The sequence below is a fragment of the Pinus tabuliformis genome, chromosome J (genome assembly GCF_031772625.1).
Source record: "Pinus tabuliformis cultivar Carrire ecotype Pingquan chromosome J, CPIR1, whole genome shotgun sequence".
In the NCBI taxonomy this organism is placed as follows: domain Eukaryota; kingdom Viridiplantae; phylum Streptophyta; class Pinopsida; order Pinales; family Pinaceae; genus Pinus; species Pinus tabuliformis.
This window is the reverse complement of record NC_142295.1, coordinates 1,292,962,347-1,292,983,229: the sequence shown is the minus strand read 5'-3', so window position 1 is coordinate 1,292,983,229 and position 20,883 is coordinate 1,292,962,347. Positions and strand designations below refer to the sequence as shown.

Below are 20,883 nucleotides of genomic sequence, written 5' to 3'. Positions count from 1 at the left end.
TTTTTTTTTTTTTTTTAAATAAATTTAAAAAAAAGAAATTTAAAAATTAATCTAAACTAAGGCTAAAACAAAAACATTTTCTTTTTTTATTTTTATTTTTTATGACAAAATTTTAAAGCTATTTTAAAATCTAAATAAAACAAAACATAAAATAATTACAAACTATTAAAATCAAATCTAAAATCTAATTGCAATCAAAATTAACGCTAATACATGAAAATTTTAAGGACTCTAAACTAAATAAAATAAAGTCTAATTTTAAAAAAAATCTAAAACATAAACTTAAACCAACAAATTACGTTCCTAAACTAAACCTACGACTACACTAAAGACAGCAACCCAAACGCATCAAAAAACAAAATGAAACCGCTGAACAGTGAGCTCGACGGAGGAAAACGCAGGCGGAGGCTGGGGGCTTTGCAGGTAATGCGGGACGGAGTTTCGATAAGCACAAGGCCGTAGGCCAAACCCCAAAAGAAAAGACGCAGATGACTGCGATGGGATGAAACTCGGCCTCCAAAACGCGAAAGACTATGCCGCAGATGTATATCCTGAGACTGGCTCAAAAGATCAAAACAAAGCACGCTGCAAGATAATGTATCACCAACGAATGAAAGGAAAACCGTGACTAGCCTCAACGCCAAGGAAAAGATCGGACGCGTGAAGAAATTTTGCAAGAGGGGACGGGTGACGGATTTGAGAACTTGCTGGTCGATTGTCGATGAGAGAAACCGATTTTATCTGCTGCAAAAACCCTGACGGCGGCGTATTTAGCATGAACCAACAGGTGATGCAACCAGTCGAGGACCATGAAACCAAAAAAAAGAAAAAAAAAAGAAAACCTGCAAGCAAGGGGACAAGTGAAATGAAACAGCAATTAAATCGTATCACTGAGAGAAGGAACGCTGGGTGGAAAGCTAATCAGGCTATGCTTCAGAATTTCTGCGTATAGGTGACGTCCAGGGGAAAAGCTCAAAACACAAAAAAAATTTAAAACACGCCAGACAAACACGATCATACGCTGACGGAAATACGAAATCGAAAAGATTTGGACCAGAAACTAAGATTTCGGAGATGAATATGGCTCAAAATATATCGAGATTTGCGTTCTGAGAGAAAGAAAAATCGAGAAATCTGTTCTATGCATTTACCAAACCCTTAAGAAGTTAAGCTCGAAATTGTAAATCGACTTTCTGAGAGATATATCAGCGTTCATGACGGACTTACCTGATGCCTGCATGAGATAACGTGATGCTCATTTCACAGAAACCGATCACGTTGAACATATAAAGTACCAGGTTCCTTTTACTCAGTGACGAAGAAATTCACGCTTATGCCAGCTAGAACCACAAAGTTTACAGCTCTGGACAGCCAAATTTAACAATAATTGCAGTAGTACTTTTGAAATACAAAAAATTTGAACTTTACTGTGAATCAGAAAGAAAATTTCTCAATGTAAAACATGAAATAAACTTTAACAGATTAACCCAGGGCACAATCAGCTGGGCTCTGCACAGAACAGCCTGTGGGAGTCGGTTGGTTCAGCCCAGAACTTCCCCAAACGCCCACAAATACCCTTCACCTAAAGGTTTCCTGCACACCTCAAGCAAACATCAGCAAAGAGGGCAAGAAATGCTGCTGGATTTCAAGAAATAATGGAGATACCTGCCATTATTTCAGAAGCCCTACAACTTTCAAACCCTAGCACGTGAGCAAGATATTTGTATTCACAATGCTCCGAAAAAAATCAGCTATTTTAACTGCTGAAAACTAAAATATGCAGAAAAAGCAATAATCTCACAGCAATTCCAGAGAGTAACACCAGCCAGTTTGAACCCCAAAGTCTTCTTTATTAATCAGAAATCAGATTACAAGAGAGCTTTCAGTACAGACTCACAGATCAGATAAACCCTAAAATGACCCCCTAAGACCCTATATAAAGGAGATGATCCCAACGGCTAGTTTTTCATGCATTCACAAAAATATTATTATTTTATTGCTTAGGGTTTTTGCTTTATGTTTTTTTAATTTATTATTATTATTATTATTATTATTATTATTATTATTTTTTTTTTTTTTAATTTATTATTTTTATTCATTTTTAAAATTTTTAATTCAATTTAAGATGGATCATCAAACTAAGCCGTTGGAAACATCACCTAGGACCTAGGACCTAGGACTCATGAGGGGATTTACAACATTTTCAACCCTCAAGACACATTTCATCATGATTTTTACAATTTACATCTCAAAGGGATGAATCCACTTAATACAGACCCTCATAGAACACCCAGTTCTGCGACACAGCTATAATCTAGCAGATTAACATGCTAGGATTCTCCTAAAGTCCTAATAACAAAATGCATCCCGGCTTTGGGGTCGGGTTTGAAGGAAAACTCTGCCGATCCATGGATCGGTGAGACTAAAAACCTCCCGGGACGCAGATCATCATTAGAAAGTTAGGTCCACCTAGGCAATTTTACATACATGACTCTGATCTGCTTAGATTATTTACAACTCATACATGCAGACTGGGTTTACAACAAAAATGATCAAGCTGTTGATGACTGTAGGCTGGGACGGACACATCGCTCAGGAGCTACCCTTCTCTGCCAACAGAAAGGAGGTGCACTGCATGGGCAGTTGACCAGTAGTGGTCAACATCTGGCTCTACTTGGGGACACGTTGCTGCACTGGTAGGAATGTGAGAATCCAGAATCTGCATCCATACAACACACAAATAAAAATAAGTAGCGTCCATTCCAAAATCATCATATACATTAAGCACAGGAAAGATAAAAGCTCTTCATTTATTGACGAACAAATAATATGAAAAGTAAATCTAATCCTAAAAACAGAAATGAAATGCTGAAAAGACAAGGAGTAGGGATAGAAATACAATACAAAAGATGCCCCATGGCATCAGATATCATCTCTGAAGAACATCTTGAGCATTTGGCCGTTCGCTGGTAGATGAAGTGGTTCACCATCCAATCTGCTCAAGTAGAATGAGTTTGGCCCAGCTATATCTCTAATGATGTATGGTCCCAGCCACAAGCTGTCAAAATTCTTATGTTTTCCCGGTTTTTTCATTCTTGCGATCCCAAAGTAAAACCATATCGCCAAAATAATTCGCCCCTTCTCATCATAAGGAAATCCAACATGGATTGGTTTTCCATAAATATCTTCTGCATTTTCATTATCATTCTCAAAAAGATACACACGATCACATGCCCCGGCAATGCACTGTGGTTGGGTGTAAGTGCATCCTAGTTGAGAACTCTTTGTATCAAGACTCAGTGAAGGGTCCAGCAGCCTTTCCGTGACATAGGAAAAATTCTCCCAAGGTGTCATTGAGCTGGTATTTTGATCTTTACCATCTTTGCACAAATCACACTGGCATGGATTCATTGCATCTTTATCCATCACACAGGGTATTGGCACTGCTTCTTTGCCAAAGCTCACGTTATTAAGTAATATGATAGTTTTTCTTTGGTGACCCTTTTTTCTGTCAGATGAATTGAGCACCAAGTGGGTCTCTATATTTTCCCATGCCTCCTTGATATCAGTGTTTTTCGCATCCCCCTCAAGATCATTCACCTGTAGTGTAAGAGAATCAAAGCATAATTTAGGAAGAGGCATCAGCAGAATAGAAGGTTTGGGATCAGCCTTGGGTTTGCACCTTTTGGGACAAATATAACTTTCCCTGTGCCACTCTACTCTGATATTTTCCTCACTACAAAGCTTCACAGCCTTTAGAATTGTTTCCGGATTAGCATCACTCGAATGGAAATTGCAATTATTCATAGAATTGTTAAGCCTCTGTTGCTTCCTGTCAAACTGTTCGCAGGATACCGGGACTTCCGACTGCTCTTTCTGCATGATGGCATGTATGTTTTCACACTTTTCTGCGCAATTTTCAGAAGGCAAACCATTCATCTGGCACTGAGATATCTCTTTAGATCGAGAACCAGAATCAAACTCAGCAGTATCAAATTGATTAGGTAGATCAATTTCGTGCTCTCTGGCAGTCAGAATAGGTTTCTCTAGATGACAGTTCATGTGCTCTTCCACGTGATATGTAGTGTTGCTTTCTCCCTGAGTTCCTGGTTTTCTACGAGCTTTGAAATTGCCAGTTCCTTCCATTCTTTCATGTGGATGAACATCTAATCCAGTGGAGTTGTGCAAGTCAGTTATTGATTGGCTTGAGCTGAAATGCATAAATTTTCTGGCATGCTCATCATTACATGCTCTATTATTGTCTGAATATCTGTCATCTGCATTGTTCCAGTTTGCTGATTTTCTAATTTGTGAGTTACTTCCACTGTCAGTTGTGGATGGTATCCTTCTGTATAAATTCAAGATTTTTTCTGAAAGTTTACCATACACCAAATTGACCTCCCCCTTCTTACACTCAAAGTTTAGCTGTGACTTTGCAAGTTCAAGTGAGGCCTCGATATCCATCTCATATTTCAAGGAACTGGCTGCCACCAAACACGTGCATATCTCAATAGCTTGTGCCAAGCTTCTCTGTTTAATGAAAAGCTGATAATTGTTGATCACATAGACAAGTGACTCCTCCACCACTTTTGTAACTCCTTCCGGTAAATGCAATACATGGCACAATTGTACAATCTCTGACTTCATTCTGATATAAAGATTTTGTTGTGTAGATTTTAATGCTTCATTATCCTCGCTTTTCTTTCTGGCAATTACAGCTGCATGTTTGTATCTTACCGCTGTTTGAGACATTCTAAAGTTTGGCTTGTTAATCCTCCACTTTGATTTGAAAAGCTCATTCCTTTGATTGAGATGGGGCTTGAGTGTAGATCTGGAATACAGATGGGTAGATCGATGATGACGTCCAAGATCTGGGAGAAGACTAAACTTCATCCCACAGAATCTACATGAAAATTTTTTCAGTGTGTCACGAATAAAAGTCCTCACTTCACCTTTGCCTATATCCTCACCATGAATAGACATACTAATGTGATTTCTTTCCATTTTATGCTTAGGATCGAACTTCCAACCTGATTCTTGCTTGGAATTACCTAACTTCAGAGGTTCATCTTGCTTGTCTTGCTCAGTCTTGAAAGGCATTGTTGATTCTGCACTGTTAACCTGCTCTTTAGCACCAAAGGAATTGTTGAGTTGCTCAGGGTGAGTGAGTAACACATGCTGCAACAGCTGATCACAATTCACAATGATAAAACGACTGTCACAGGATATACAAAAATACTTTGTACATTTCTCAAGAGGAATTCCACCGTGGTGCACCTTCACATGCCTCTCAAGACCTCTTTTGTAGGTAAATGAACTGCTACAATTGAGATAAGCATATCCTTTAAAATGATGTTCAGCTGCCTTCTTATGAATGGTGAGACAATGGGGACCGAGGGTTTGTAAATCAGAAAACTGCCCACCACAACCTTTGCACCCTTGGTGTTGAATTTCAATAGAAGAAGAATAATGAACAGCATCACAATCCTCCATCCAATCCACAGGGCTGTGCTCAGCTGTGCCATTGTTCACTGCTGCAACAGAACCAAGGGTTTTATGTGTGTCATCAGTCTCATGAACATCATCAATTGATGGAATACTTGCTGTAACATTCCCTTCTATTGGCTGAAAACTGAAATATGCTGCCATTTTCTCTTTTTCAGCTGTTACTTCCATTAATAATGCTTCTGCATCTTTCATATTTTTTGACAGCTTGTCATCAATGCAATCCAAACCTCTGTTCTCGAAATCTGAATCATAGTTACCTCCTCCTGACTGGCACATATTCATGTATTTATGTAAGAGATCCTTAGGCTGGCACGTTGCTTCAGAGCTTGTAGTTTTGAAAATTTCATTCAACATTGATGCAGTATATCTATGACGAAACCCCAGTGAGTTTGGTAAATGCTTTTCATAATAAGATGAACCTTGTTTTGCCCTGCGTGTGCATTGGCCACCATGATTGCAGCAACTTCCAATACAACGCAAACAATTTGTACTCCTATATGAGACTTTAGAAGCAGCCCTTTCTGGCAGCGAAGAACCATGCAATCGATTCCTTTCAACTAGATAATTTTCATCATGCAATTTCTGGGACACACCTCCTGAAACTCTTTCCAGGTCTGAAATGGGCAGAAAACTTTGTTCATTTTGACTTCCTTTGTGATGAAAGTTTGCAGAAGTTGCTTCCTTCTCAGATGACTGTCTCTCAACAGACCCTCTTGCCCTCTTTGGGTTACTTCCTAAACTACTGGAACTTGGGTTTCCATCACAGCTGTCCAAACTATGGCTGTCCCGAAGCATATGTTTCAAACAAAAAGATGCTCCATTACGGGTTCGGTGGGTACACCTCCTTCCATATTTGGTCATTCCCTGACATATCGAAAATTTCAGTTCTGCATGCATGTTTGCTGATGAAGACCCAACCTGATTAACTCTAGGAACATTATCTGGAGTACAAAAACTTAAATGCTTCCAACAATAAAGTCCTCCATTGATTGCCCTAATCTTATCATCGGGAGGAATTATGAAATTGGACATGATAGAGTGTTTCCCGATGTCAGATTGTTCTCTAATTATTTCGTTATGAGGCCTCTTAGGATCTTCAACATGAAATTTCCTCTCGGGCTCTCTATTTAGCCTAATAAAACCATCACCGCTAGGAGAAGGAATCATAGCATATGACCAATTCATTTGAATGCTTCCTCCTAGATCAGAGGCCCACTTTCTAGATAACAACATACCCCAAGCATCAGGTACATCAACAACAACAATATCCATAACAACCATGATGTCTGGGTAAACTGAAAGATGAACTTGTAAATCCTTGATTAAACCATGTACTTCGATTTTCTTGGAATCCATGGCACATATATTATAGTAGGGTCTGGAAACTCTTAAATTAAGCTGTTCCATGACCCTTTTAGTCATAACGCAAGCAGATGCGCCTGAATCCAACATGCAGTTATTCAATTTATACCCATTGACCAATAAGGTGATAAAGAAGGGTTGATGGTCTTTGTTATCAGCATCTACGCTTTGCAGATAAATAGGAGCATCATGATAATCAACCTCGCGAATCTTCTGTTGAGAAGCGTTGTCTTGAGGACCCTGAATTGCTTTTAGTAACTTGTCTTTTTGGGAAGGGATCTTAGCGATCTCAGATACAGGAACCCAGATTTTAGCATTATTAAACCAACTTCCCAAATCGACATCTATTCCAGAGTTTATGCCAGGGTTTAGAGTTTGAGAGGGAATTTGATTCCCGCTCTGATCTCTATCCTTTCTCTGGTATGTTAAACCCTTATCTCTAGCAATTTCTAAAATTTTCTCAGGAGAGGGTTTCTCACCATATAACCTGGCCAAAATGTCATCTTCCTTCTCAAGGTTATTTATACCTAAAGCAGATGAAGGATTCATAACATCATAGCTCCTTTCCTTAACCTCTATCCAATCATTCATGGGCAAAGGAAACTTGCTCCCTACTATGTTTATTTGCTCACCTGTCCCAAACATTCCATTATCGAAAAGTCTTCTGATACTGAGACAAGAGGATTCTTCGTGAAAATCATCACAAGCACGACAGTAAGGAGGAGCATTATCCACCAGATTGGTAAGCGGATTAGGGGGCCTCTGCTCACTAGATTGACCCTTTCTTTGCCAGTTACTATTTCTGTTATTATTATTTCGAGGCTGAAAATTTTGCGGTTGCGCTCTTTCCATTTGAATTAACCTATTCTGCAAAGTGTTTATCTCCTTATTATGATTGATTTCCATAGTTTCAATTTTTTGAAGCAATTTAAGAACAAGCTCACTTTCTGGCTCCTGGGCTGCTTTTCCCTTAGGTTCCTTTAGTTTCGTAGCAGCCCTATCAAAGCCTGGGATTTCAGACTTCCCCGAAGCTGCCTTGTCCTTCTCAAGTTCTACAGCTAAGGTTTGGCAAGCTCGATAATCAGTAAGTTTAGCACGCCTTAACTCATAAGACGGTTCAGGACCAAAGGCATCAATATAAAAATCTTGGAGAGTTTTATCTGAAGGTTTATAGTCTTGAGGTAATTCTCTAATAATACCATTAAACCTTCTATTAAATTCCTCAACAGTTTCGTCTTCTCTCTTTCTCATCAGAGTAAGAGCTCTTACAAGATGTCGTCCCTCTCTCTTATCTCCATATTTTTCTCTAAATGAATTAATGATTGATTGTAAAGAGTCAAAAGAATTAGGAGGTTTTTCTGTAGACCAGTCATGAGCATCACCTCCTAGAGTCAAGATAAAAAGGGTCATCCTGACATCTTCATGATCAAAATCAGGAGATCTAGCATACTTAGCCATCCATATGTTGAAATCTCGCAAATGGGAATTAACCGTAATGGCATTATCTCCATGAAAGCTAGGCAATTTGTCTATCCCAACAGATGGAATATCATTGGGGGCTCCAGGAATGTTAGAGAAATCACAAGGGCCCAACAGGCAGCACAATGATGCATGGAGCATGGACAGCATCATGATGAATGTAATCATGAGCATGGGCAGCTTGATGATGGATGAGACCATGAAAGATGCAGCATGATGAGCAGCATGAAGATAAGAGCAGCTCAGTGATCTAGATCCAGCATTGTGATGGGGTAGCATGGTGCTACACGGTAAGGTGCGGCAAATGGACGAGATGTAGCACTATGATAGGTGAAGAAGTCACCTTAGAGAATCAGTTGAAGCAATATGTCTTCAATTGATCTCTGTAGATATCAAAAGTCAAAGTGTTGACTTCTATTGTAAATGTACTATCTCTCTCACTTTCTCTTCTGAACTTTGAAGAACATAAAAGAAGAATTGATCAAGGGTTTCCCCACATTGTGGGGTTTGCCCCTGGCTAGTGCCACATCTCGTGTCCTCTTGTCTTGGCTTGTCTTCTGCGATTTATATTTATGTTCTATCTGCAATTTACTTTAATGTTGATGTGATTGCTAACTGTGAAAATTTAAATAAATTGCTCTAGCATAGAACATACCTAAAATTTAACAAGGGACTTCAGTGTTAGTGACATCTGGGGCACCTGTGGCGAGTTCACCAAGCTCTTCTTTAGGGAGTCCACTGGTACAAAGTTCAGATGGTAGTTCAGCTCGCACAGGCACTAGTGCCAGTACAGGTTCTTCGAGGACAGGTGCTGGTACAGGCACACCAGGGACAGAGGATGAGGTTCCCTATGGGGAAGCTTCTTTAGGGAAGAGGAGGCCCAAGTGGCTTCAAGACACCTTGAAGGAAGCGGAGCCCATTGGTTCTCCGATGAGGGTGAACAGGGAGAGTGTTCCACCTAAGCGGTTTTGCAGTTATGTAGCCAAGGCTACCAACATTTTGTTGGAATTTCTAAGTCTAACTATTAGAAACCCTTCATGTACTTTTCTGATTTATTTCTGTCTACTTGTTCTGATTAATTAACAAGTTATTTACCATGTAAACACTGAAAATAAATACAAGTACATGCTGAACACATTACAAATCATCAACTGAAGGAAACAAAACAAGCACACGAGTGACACCGTTGTTTTTGGACCAATGTCCCGGAAAAACCCAATGCAGGAAAACTGGTGCAACTATTTGAGGGTTTTAATTATTAAGCAGTTTCAGAATACAATCTGGGTGCCAAAACTGACTCACCCAACAAAGAATAATCTCGGCAGTAGTACCTCTCAGTCGGAGACAGATGTTCCAGTTGAAACCCCGGATAAACACTCTGACAGCTCCCGACTCCAATCTTCCCCTTGAAATCCCCAGTGCTAGCCTCTAGGGACTGTGTCAACCCTTTCTGGCCCAGCGTCTGCCCAACGTCACCCTAGCTCGCCTTGCGTCACCCTAGCTCGCCCTGCGTCACCCTAGCTCGCCCTGCGTCACCCATTAGAGTCTTTGCGTCAGCCACGCTAGAGTCTTTGCGTCACCCACGCTGGCTCTCTGAGGCACTGCGCAGCTCCTGGCTGCCTCTGCGTGAGCCCTGGCTAGCTCTGCGTGAACCTCTGGCTGGCTCTGCGTCCCTCTCTCCGGCTTCTGCGCTGATCCTCTTAGTACTATCTTTGCCTCTCTGCTTCTGTATTCACTGCCCCTCAGCTGCAACTCTAATCACTCTTTCGACTTCCTCAGCAAACCCTACCCCAAAAAATCGAAATCTTGATCAACTCGGTGTGTTCTCCAAGTGACCCTCAAGCCTCCTCTTATACTTTTCTCGTTGACAATTCAACAGCCGAGATTAAGTCCCTAATCAACGACTAAGATTAACTCTGGCTTGATCCATGACTTTTGGACCCTTCTAACACAGTTTTATATTAATTCACATTAATATTTTATTTTCCCTAAGTTTAGACTTAGGGACTCCATTAAAAATATTAATTATTTTAATATATCCCAAACTGTTTAGAATTTGCTGGGTATTGGAGATCTCATGTGCTTTAGCCTCTCCACCAATTTTCGTGGCTAAAGCACATCCGATGCTGCCCAAATCAACACTCCCTCTTAGAGGGACTGTGCTCTAGTAATACTTCTCACTGAGCATCACCCTGATCATCTGGCATCGGTCCCTGTGTTGATGCTAGGCCTGCTGCCCAACATCCTTTGCACTGCTGCATCATGTACTGCTACCCGCCTTGCTACTACCACTATTGCATCTGTACGATAGCCCCTCTCATCATGCTACATTCTGCTGCCCGTAGCACTGCCACTACTAATTGCTGCACTGCAACTCAGTTACTGAGAAGTAAGTAATAGATCTCCCAACTTTGACATCTCTGTCAGGCTAGAGACACCCTCGATGCTGAAACTCCCTCTGTCACTGACAAGTGCCCCTTCTCTGACCTCTGCGTTGCTGCAACAACTCCATGCATCTCGCACTACTGCCTCATGCTGTCTTGGGAATCCTGCACTGTAGCTCCCTTTGTCGCTCCATCCGCATCCGTCTCTACTGACATCCGCCAGTACTGCTACTTCTCTTCGGGGCTCCTGTAGCAAGGTATAATCTAAGAGGCTGGGTACCTCGAGGATCCTGCCCCTCATCGCCTGTAGTTTGTCTGACTATAGCTCAATGTCTCTCCACTTCCGCTCAAGTGGCATGTGAGCACTCATGGCACAGTCATCATCTATCTCCACTTTCTTCTCCACCCTTGCTGGCGCAACCCTGGTCTGGAAGCCTCTCCCTTGCTCTTCTTCCTTAGACATTGGGTCGCATAATGATCCAATTCCCCACAGTGGAAGCATTTGACCTTGGAGAGGTCCTTCTTCTTCTGTTTCTCCTGCTTTCCCTCAGATGCTAGAGCAGCATCCACCTCCTCCTCCTTCTTGATTCTGACTCCCTTGCCGTTGCTTCCTGCCTTGGTCAGCCTTCTGATCTCTTCTTGGCCTTCCAAACTACGAAGTTTGAGGCTCCATCCAGTCTGTCCTGGTATCTTACCCCGTTCACTGCCATCTCACTGCTCCTCTACTTCCCTCTTGGAAGTTCTTGGTGTGACTCCCTCTGAGCCTCGATTTCCTTGCTAGAAACCCTTCTGCCAATGTCGAGATGCCCCCACTTCGATCGTTAGTGCAACTGCATCACTGATCCGGATTTCTTGGCTAGAAATCCTCGGTAGCAACTCCCTCCTCCTTGGTCTTGCCCTGTTAGATACTGTTCTGACTACAATATCCCACTAGCTTCACTTTGCAACTTACCCATAGCCTCCTAAGCTCCATCAAACTGAAGGTTAGAGCTTCTAGGCTCTGCGCAATCCCGACACTAGCAAAATCCGCACCTCCTAGCCATGGGCGTCAATCCTTCCTGACTAAGAAAGATGACCAGGCACTGCGTAGGTAGAGTCTGCTCCCCTCTGCCACTGCGCTAATCCTCTTCCCGGCTCAAACTTGATGACGCATGCACTGCGTCACCCCTTCCTTGCTGCATCTCTACTAGGAACAACTTCTGTCACTCGGGACAACTGTTTTTTGCTGCTGCTTCTCTGCTCGGCTGATGTCCTCAGTTCTCCTATGATCTGCAACCGCGCTCTGATACCATGTTGGAATTTCTAAGTCTCACTGTTAGAAACCTTTCATGTACTTTTCTGATTTATTTCTACCTACTTGTTCTGATTAATTAACAAGTTATTTACCATGTAAATACCAAAAATAAATACAAGTACATGCGCAACACATTACAGATCATCAACTGAAGGAAACAAAACAAGCACACAAGTGACACTGTTGTTTTTGGACCAATGTCCTCGGAAAAACCCAATGCGGGAAAACTGGTGCAACTATTTGAGGGTTTTATTTATTATGCAATTTCAGAATACAATCTGGGTGCCAAAACTGGCTCACCCAACAGAGAATAATCTCGACAGTAGTACCTCTTAGTCGGAGACAAATGTTCCGACTGAAACCCCGGATAAACACTCCATTTGCTCTCGGCTCCAATCTGCCCCTCGAAAGCCCCAACGTCAGCCTCTAGGGATTGCATCACCCCTTTCTGGCCCAACGTTTGCCCAACATCACCCTAGCTCGTCCTGCGTCAGCCTCTGGAGGCATTGTGTCAGCCCTTAGAGCCTCTGCGTCACCCATGCTAGCTCTTTGAGGCATTGTGCAACTCTTGGCTGCCTCTGCGTGAGCCTTGGTTGGCTCTGCGTGAACCTCTGGCTGGCTCTGCGTCCCTCTCTCCCGGCTTCTACGCTGATCCTCCTGGTACTATCTCTGCCTCTCTGCTTCTGTATTCACTGCCCCTCAGCTGCAACTCTGATCACTCTTTCGACTTCCTTAGCAAACCCTGCCCCAGAAAATCGAAATCTTGATCAACTTGGTGTGTTCTCCAAGTGACCCTCAAGCCTCCTCTTATACTTTTCTCGTTGACAATTCAATGATCGAGATTAAATCCCTAATCAATGGCTAAGATTAACTCTGGCTTGATCCATGACTTTTGAACCCTTCTAACACAGTTTTATATTAATTCACATTAATATTTTATTTTCCCTAAGTTTAGACTTAGGGACTCCATTAAAAATATTAATTATTTTAATATCTCCCAAACTGTTTAGAATCTGCCCAAACCATTTCTGGGTATTGGAGATCTCATGTGCTTTAGTCTCTCCACCAATTTTCGTGGCTAGAGCACATCCGATGCTATCCCAAATCAACACTCCCTCTTAGCGAGGACTGTGCTCTAGTAATACTCCTCACTGAGCATCACCTTGATCATCTGACATCGGTCTTGATACTGCAACCCTGTGACTACTCCGATGGAACTTAACTTTAAGAATTTATGTGGTAGTGCTGTTGGACCTGAATTGGGAAATGCTTCTGAGTATCGTCAACTCATAGGAGCACTGATGTTCTTGGTGAATTCCCCTCTGGACATATGTTTTGCAGTTAACACATTGAGACAATACATGGTTGAGACTCATCATATACATTGGATTGTTGCCAAGAATCTTTTGAGATATCTTCGGGGCACAATCACTCATGTACTGAGATACACTATCGGAAATGTGAGGTTGCATGGTTATTCTGATGCTGATTGGGCTGGCAATGTGGTGGATCGCAAGAGCACTTCTGGATGCTATTTTTCTTTGGGTTCTGCTTCTATATCCTGGATGAGCAGGAAGCAGAAATCGGTTTCCTTGAGCACCGTCAAGGCCGAATACATAGCTGCTAGTATGGCCTCCTGTGGAGTTGTCTGCTTGAAGAAGCTCTTCAGTGAGCTATTTGGACATGTGTTGGATACCACCGTGATCTTCTACGACAACCAGAGTGGGATCCGATTATCAAAGAATTCCATGTTTTATGATCGCTCCAAGCATATAGATATCAGGTACCACTTTATCCGGGATATGGTACAACAAGGAGCAATAAGGCTCCATCACATTGGGACTGATGAGCAGGTTGCCGATATTCTGACAAAGCCCTTGGGGAAGGTCAAATTCTTGGCCTTCCGAGAACGACTTGGAGTCGTGGAGAGACCCTCTTATGAGGGTCTTGTATGAGATGGACATTGATCTCTAGGTGCTCTGGGGGGCTTGGTGTACTTCTTGGAGCGGTGAGAAACCATAGGGTGAGTGGTTCATCCTTCCGCTAGTGGTTTGTTGTGTACAGGCTGAGTGGTTCATCCTTCCCCTGTGATACCCCTTGGCGACATGTGAGTAGGACGAGTGGTTCATCCTTCTCCTGCTGAGACATCCTACCCATGCAGTCTGGGACTCATGTGAAGTACCTCTCATCTGGCCAATGAGTAGGGAAATGAGGATAGGGACCATAGTACTACCGATATTGATCTAGGATCAATGGGAATTGACTTCGGGTCAGTAAGAGTGGTATGAGACACTCTCTTTTGATTGGGATTGACTTTGGGTCAGTAGAGAATGGTATGATACAGTCTTGATCACTTCTTCTTCTTCATAGCTGAGCAAAAAAGAGTAGAGTAGTGCATGGATAGCAGAGATGGTATAGATTGGCAGATGGATTAGCTGGTGGAGTTCTCCCTAGTTGAGAGGGAGTGTTAAAATTGGCAACTAGGGCTGAACTCCACATGGGTCATCTTATTTATGCAAGTTGATATTTTTATTAGATTCCTCTCTCGGAGAGGTGTAGGATTGATCTAAAGATCATCCGATTCTGACATGTACAAATGAAGATATGAATTTATTTATATTATGGACAATTATCAAGGTCGGCTAGCAAGCAAAACAGGGACACAAGCCCCCAATTCATCCTCAACGTTGCATATAAAAAGGATACCTCAAGTCATTTTCACCATCATCTCATCACATATATCTCTCTCTCCTCTTGTGATTGGGCACACTATTCGAGGCCGTCTTCTCTCTCTCCACACGTGTGAACTAGGGCTTCTGTTTGCTGCATTGACCGAGCTGCTAGGATGCTGTTTGACTACGTTGACCTGTTTTGACTTTGGTTTGGGTGAGGAATCTTTGTCTAAGAAGCCGCAATTTTGGGCACGAAAATCGAGGAGTTTTGACCAGCGTTGACTGTGGTTAGGGCTGATTGCAGGTTGACTGTTTGACTAGAATTTGATTGGGCAAAATTCGACTGTTTTGAGGGTTGTTTCATCTTGCTATTTGGAGGCCGAAGTTGACTGAAGTTGATCGAATCTTTGAGGGTCAAATCTGCCCTGTTGACCAACATTGACTTTTCTGGTTAGGGCTCTTTTGCTGCTGTTATAAATTATCAGAATTTGTAAATTGTACTATCTCTCTCTGCTGAACTATTGAAGACTAAAAGAAGATTTGATCAAGGGTTTCCCCACATTGGGGTTTGTCCCTGGCTAGTGCCACATCTTGTGTCCTTTTATCTTGGCTTGTCTTCTATTGTTTATGTTTATGTTCTATCATTGTTTTACTTACATGTTTATGTGATTGCTAAATTGAAATTGATATTGAGCTCATAAAGAAATTGAAGTAAAATTTCTCTAAAGTGTAGAACATACCATTGTTCCCTAAAATTAACACATTTAGCATTTAATTCATTCAAATAGGTCATCAAGCAATTATACAAGTGCAATGCACAAATTGATGAGAGACATGAGAAATTAGGCCAGAGGCCAAGAAAAAACGCACAAGGGGAAAAGCCAACAGTCCTTTTCTTATAGAGTCTTTTGCTAACAAGAGAAATCCAAGTCATAGGCAAACTGACCAATTACCCAAGTGCCAAGTCAGCCCTCCAAAGATCTATTAAGATGTCACATGCCTTTCCTTCAATGCTACAATTCAAAGAGATCAGGTGCTTCAGGAACTCGCATAGCCAAAGTTGAGATGCTTTAGAAATTCACATGATCAAAGAGAAGTAACTTCATATATCCACTGAAAAGTCTCTTCAAAACTTCGTATAAAAGGCTGAGACATCGTTATAGTACCACAAAAATATTGTCCTTTTTCACAAAGGTATATTGCCACAGGGAGCTCCACAGGAAAGCTTGAATATCATAGAAGAATAGTGCCACAGGAAAGCTTAATATCACAGAAGTATATGCCCTGGAAACTAGCTTTATATTTGAAGAATAGTGCTTTAGGTAGCTTGTAACTTTTCCTCTAAACAAATGATTCAAATGAGTGTCAAGTGGCAGTATAATAATGCCAATATATAGTGGTTTTCTTGTTCGAAAAGGTGCCTCTTAAGGTGGAGTCGACTTGCCATCTAGAGGGCCAACCTGGTCAATTTGGGGATTCAAATATACTTTAAAAAATTCTATGTTCTTTTTCTTTTTCTTTTCAATGTCCAAATGGGACATGACAAAAACCATTTTTATTGACTTAATAAATTCTTTTTGACTCTTTACAAAATCATAAAGATAAATTATGATACCAAACCTAGTTACAACTTCAACACTCCCTCTTAACTAGGGAGGTATTCATAATGAGCCATCGGGATATTCTCAAGTTGAAGAATTCTATAAGAAAGGATCCAAATTGATAAGCATCATTGATGATAACATCATCATAACCAACATTGTCAAATTACCAAGGCCTTGACAAGTAAGCTCTATCTCTCCACTAAATTAGAGCACAATGCTTGAGGCATTCAATAGGAAACCACATTGCCTTTCCAAGGCACATACTCCACCTAGGTTCACCAAAGTATGTCCTCCACGAAACCATTTCCTACTTGTCACAAGGAAATGTCAGTCCACCGGACCATTCTTTAACTGGGTGCACCTACTTGACTTACGACTGTTAGCCGTTGCCATAGTACATGACTCAAGAATGTTTGTCTAAGATGCTTATCCAATCCACCATTCTTCCTATCCGTGTCCATGTACTTGACTTATGGTTGTTATTCCTAGCCATAGTACATGACACAAGGAGAACTAGGTGTCCAACATCACTCCCTCTCAACTTGGGAGGAGGAATCCACAAGCCCAAGCTTGTCTCAAAAGTACTCGTACTTACCTTACATCAACTACCTTTTCACTCATGGAGATCTATTGTACCTTCTCGGCTCCTAACTACATCATACTCTTGAATCATAAAGCACTTTGACCTTCCATGAAAAACCAAGTTCTTTGTCAATCTTCATACATCTTATTACAAAGTATCAATGTTGAATCCAACACGCCATCAAATAGTCCATCAAACATTTTACAGAGCCAAAATGTTTCATAGCAAATTGTACAATCTGCCTTATCTTCTGCCTCTGCAATGCAACAAAATCCTGCTTCACACTCTTCCAAGAAACCATACAAGATCCCATCCATCAGTAGTATCTCTACTCATCATCACCATTGCCAACCCAATCGATGTATCCTTAGGTCCCAGGTTGTAGTGTATCAATCCAAGATACTTCATGTCAAATTTGCTTCCAGCTCCCTTTGAAGTCAATATTCTTCCTTTGACTCATGAGTCCTTTCCCAAAGTAGGAGGTCTTATTTAATCATGAGGCTCCTTTTCAAAATCCTGGGGTAACTTTTTTAATTGAGGCAATCGTCAAACTGCGTTTGACTTCTCTAATGCATACTTCAAACTGCTCTCTTTCTGCATTCATATTCTTCCATTACTTTGTTCTTGCTGCCAAAGCCTAGGCAGCCTTTGCCATTGACCTACAATTCTCACTAGGAGGCGATAAAAGAAAAGAAAAAGAAATATATTTAAGCAAAGTACATAGACAAGAGATTATCCAAAGGTAAAGACAGTAGCAGTAATCTAAGAGAGAATATATAGAATACTTATCATTTTGAGAGAAGTCAACTCCCTCTTAATCTATGGACTTCTTGCATGCCTCTGCAACTTTGTTAGCTCTGTCTGGCATATAGCTTGTAAAACAACTTCATCCACACCATCATGCATAGGGTAGGGTTTCTTCTTTCAATGGAAACGATGTTGTAGGTCCAATCTAGGGTTTGTTCATAAACCCTAGGGTTTTTCTTTTTCAAATCTTTTGAATCCTAGGGTTTACAAACCCTAGACATCCAAATGACAAAATCCCTAGAAATCAATAAACCATTTATGTGATGAGATCTATCATTGACATCATTGAGTAGGTTTTGTCGAATGATTGTTCTTCAAACTCATTGTAGTAGTTGTTGGAAAATGTAACTAGTTTCAATCTTCATAATTGTCATTGTACTCGTGTCATTATGTATATTTTATGTAACAAGCAAAAGAAGAAAGAAAAATATTATTTTCAAGCACGGGTTTCATGCTCCATTTGAATTGTCATCTAGGTCAAGTATGCATTTCATGCTCCTAGGGTTTGTCAAGTCAAGAAAATATTTGTCATGAGTCAAAAAAGTCATTAGTATATGTATAAGATCCGTTTGGGCAAATTGTAACAAGATAGAGATGCTGATTTCTGATAGCATCGGATGTGCTCTTAGCCTCAAAATTTGCAGGGAGGCTAGGACACATGTATTCCACAATACCCAGAATCGTTTTGGGAAATTCCACCCGGAGATAGTTTTATTAAAATAAGTCTAAACTTAGGAAATTAAAATAATTAAAGGGTATTAACCAAAATGAGGGTGAAACTTCTAGAAGAAGATGAAGATCAAGTCAATATGATCTGAGTCATTGATTAGAATCTAATCTGGGCCGTTGATTACTCAACTGGAGGACTATAAGAAGGACTTCGATGGGGATTTGGAAGACACACCAGGCAGATACTGTTGATTTGGGGTAGCATCAGATGTGCTCTAGCCACAAAAATTGGTGGAGAGAGTAAGGCACATGAGATCTCCAATACCTAGAAAGGGTTTGCGCAGATTCTAAACAGTTTGGGAGATATTAAAATAATTAATATTTTTAATGGAGTCCCTAAGTCTAAACTTAGGGAAAATAAAATATTAATGTGTATTAATATAAAATTGTGTTAGAATGGTCCAAAAGTCATGGATCAAGCCAGATCTAATCTTAGTCGTTGATTAGGGACTTAATCTCGGTCGTTGATCTGTGAACGAGAAAAGTATAAGAGGAGGCTTGAGGGTCACTTGGAGAACACATTGAGGGAGACCAGTTGGTTCAATTTCTGGAGCGGCGTTAGCTGAGAAATTGAACCAGTGGTCTGGTGAGCAGTCAGGGGGCAGCAAGTACGGAGTAGAGAGGTAGGATCAGCCATTGGAGATCAGCGCTGAGGCGGGAGAGGCAAACGTAGGGCATTTTAGGCAGACGCAGAGGCAATAGAAGACTGCGCAGTCACTTGCTGGGCTTACGTGAGTGACATAGAGAGGCCCAGGGCTGATGTAGTCAAGCAGGGGTTGATGCAGAGGGTTTGAGAGCCACGCAGAGGTCAGCTGGGCTGATGCTAGGATTGGGAGAAGTGCTGGAGAATTGTTTCTCTCTGTGGGTAAGCCAGTTTGGCACCCTGTTGTACAGAAGAATTGCTGAATAATAAAATCCTCCCTTGCTGCATTGGTTTTCCCACTTTGGGTTTTTTCGGGGACTGTTGTCCAAAATATCTTTGTCAATGTGTTAATTCTTGTGCATATGTTTGTTTCTGTATTACGATGTGATATCTGCAGCAGTATCTATTTCAATGTTTATTGAAGTAATTTCATAAATAGCTTATTGTGGAATAAGTAGGAAAATTAAATCAGTTGTTGTAGTGATAAAATTTTCACATGATATCAGAGCAAGTAATTAGAGACAGAAAGGGAAAATCAGTTATGGGTCGAGACCACGATGCAGAGGCATCTACGTCATGGGACTCACACAGATTTTCAGAAGATTGTACAAGAGAAAGAGATTTCGATTTCTCTATGTTGGCTTCCAGGCTGGAAGAAGAAGTGGCATGTATGACTAGTGTTGCATCATCAAAAGTATGGTATATAGATAGTGTAGCTTCGTGGTATATGACGGGTGTTGTGGCACAGAGTGTCTAGGCACTACGGCAACGCTCAGAGTAAGGGCTGTCACTCTTAAATCCTTACTCACTCCGTTTAGACTCTCTCCTAGACAAGTCAAGGGGGGTAGTCTTTAGGTAAATGGATGAGGATAGCCTGTGAAAAATAGACTCTAGGAGATTTTAATGACGGACAACTTGATGAATTTAAACGATTAAATCAGATTGATAGATGAAACGCCAACGTAGACAAGATACGACCACAAGATATAAACAATTATAGACCAGTGCCTTCGATATTTGAATTGACCATCAATAAAACAAGCTATCCAGAACAATTTTCAATATGTGACGAACAGTGACAATCATGAATAATCAATAAATGCCCAAAACTGAATCACACAAGATATTCTAGATTTAAGATGATTATTGTTAATGGCCAAGATCTAGAATTAATTAATTTTCTCTGATAGTCAATATAACTTCGAAACGTTTATCATACTTTGACCATAGGAAAATCATAAAAAATGCATTTAATGACCAAATAACACTAAGGAACTTTAAGTTAAAAGTTTTTAATTATTCTTTAGGAACTTAATTTAATCAAAAGGTTAAAAAAATTAAATTTTTAATGGGACATAGGCCACATTAAAAATTCTAAAGTTTAAGCGAATAAACCCTTTAATTTTGTTTATTCTCAGTCACAAAATCTTTTTAGATTTTCTTAATCTTTTAGAAATTTTTAATGTTTTAAATTTTTTCTAATTTTATATTTTTTTAAATGTTTTTGGATTTTTAAAACATTTTTAATGTTTTTTAAGACTTTTATATTTTTTAATCAAAACCAAACAAAAAAAAAATAATAATAAAAATGAAATGAAATGAAATCAAAACAAAATCGGTTTTTTAAATGTTTTATTTGATGTTTTTTCATTTATTTTTAAATGAAATCAAAATCAAGATAAAAATAAAATCAAAACAAAATTAAAGTGAAAATGATATACAAATCAAAGAGTCATAAATAAAAACAAAAATAAATGAAAAACTAAAAATAAATACAAAATCAAATTTCAAATGAAACTTAAAAATACGCTAACCCTA

At 40.4% G+C, this 20,883-nt stretch overlaps 1 protein-coding gene across 2 annotated transcripts in view; it reads left to right on the top strand.

Annotated features, from left to right (window-relative positions):
• The window catches only part of LOC149232017 (chlorophyll(ide) b reductase NOL, chloroplastic-like), a 345,384-nt gene that overhangs the window by 191,933 nt on the left and 132,568 nt on the right, over window positions 1-20,883 (top strand). The gene's annotated exons all lie outside the window — the stretch shown is intronic.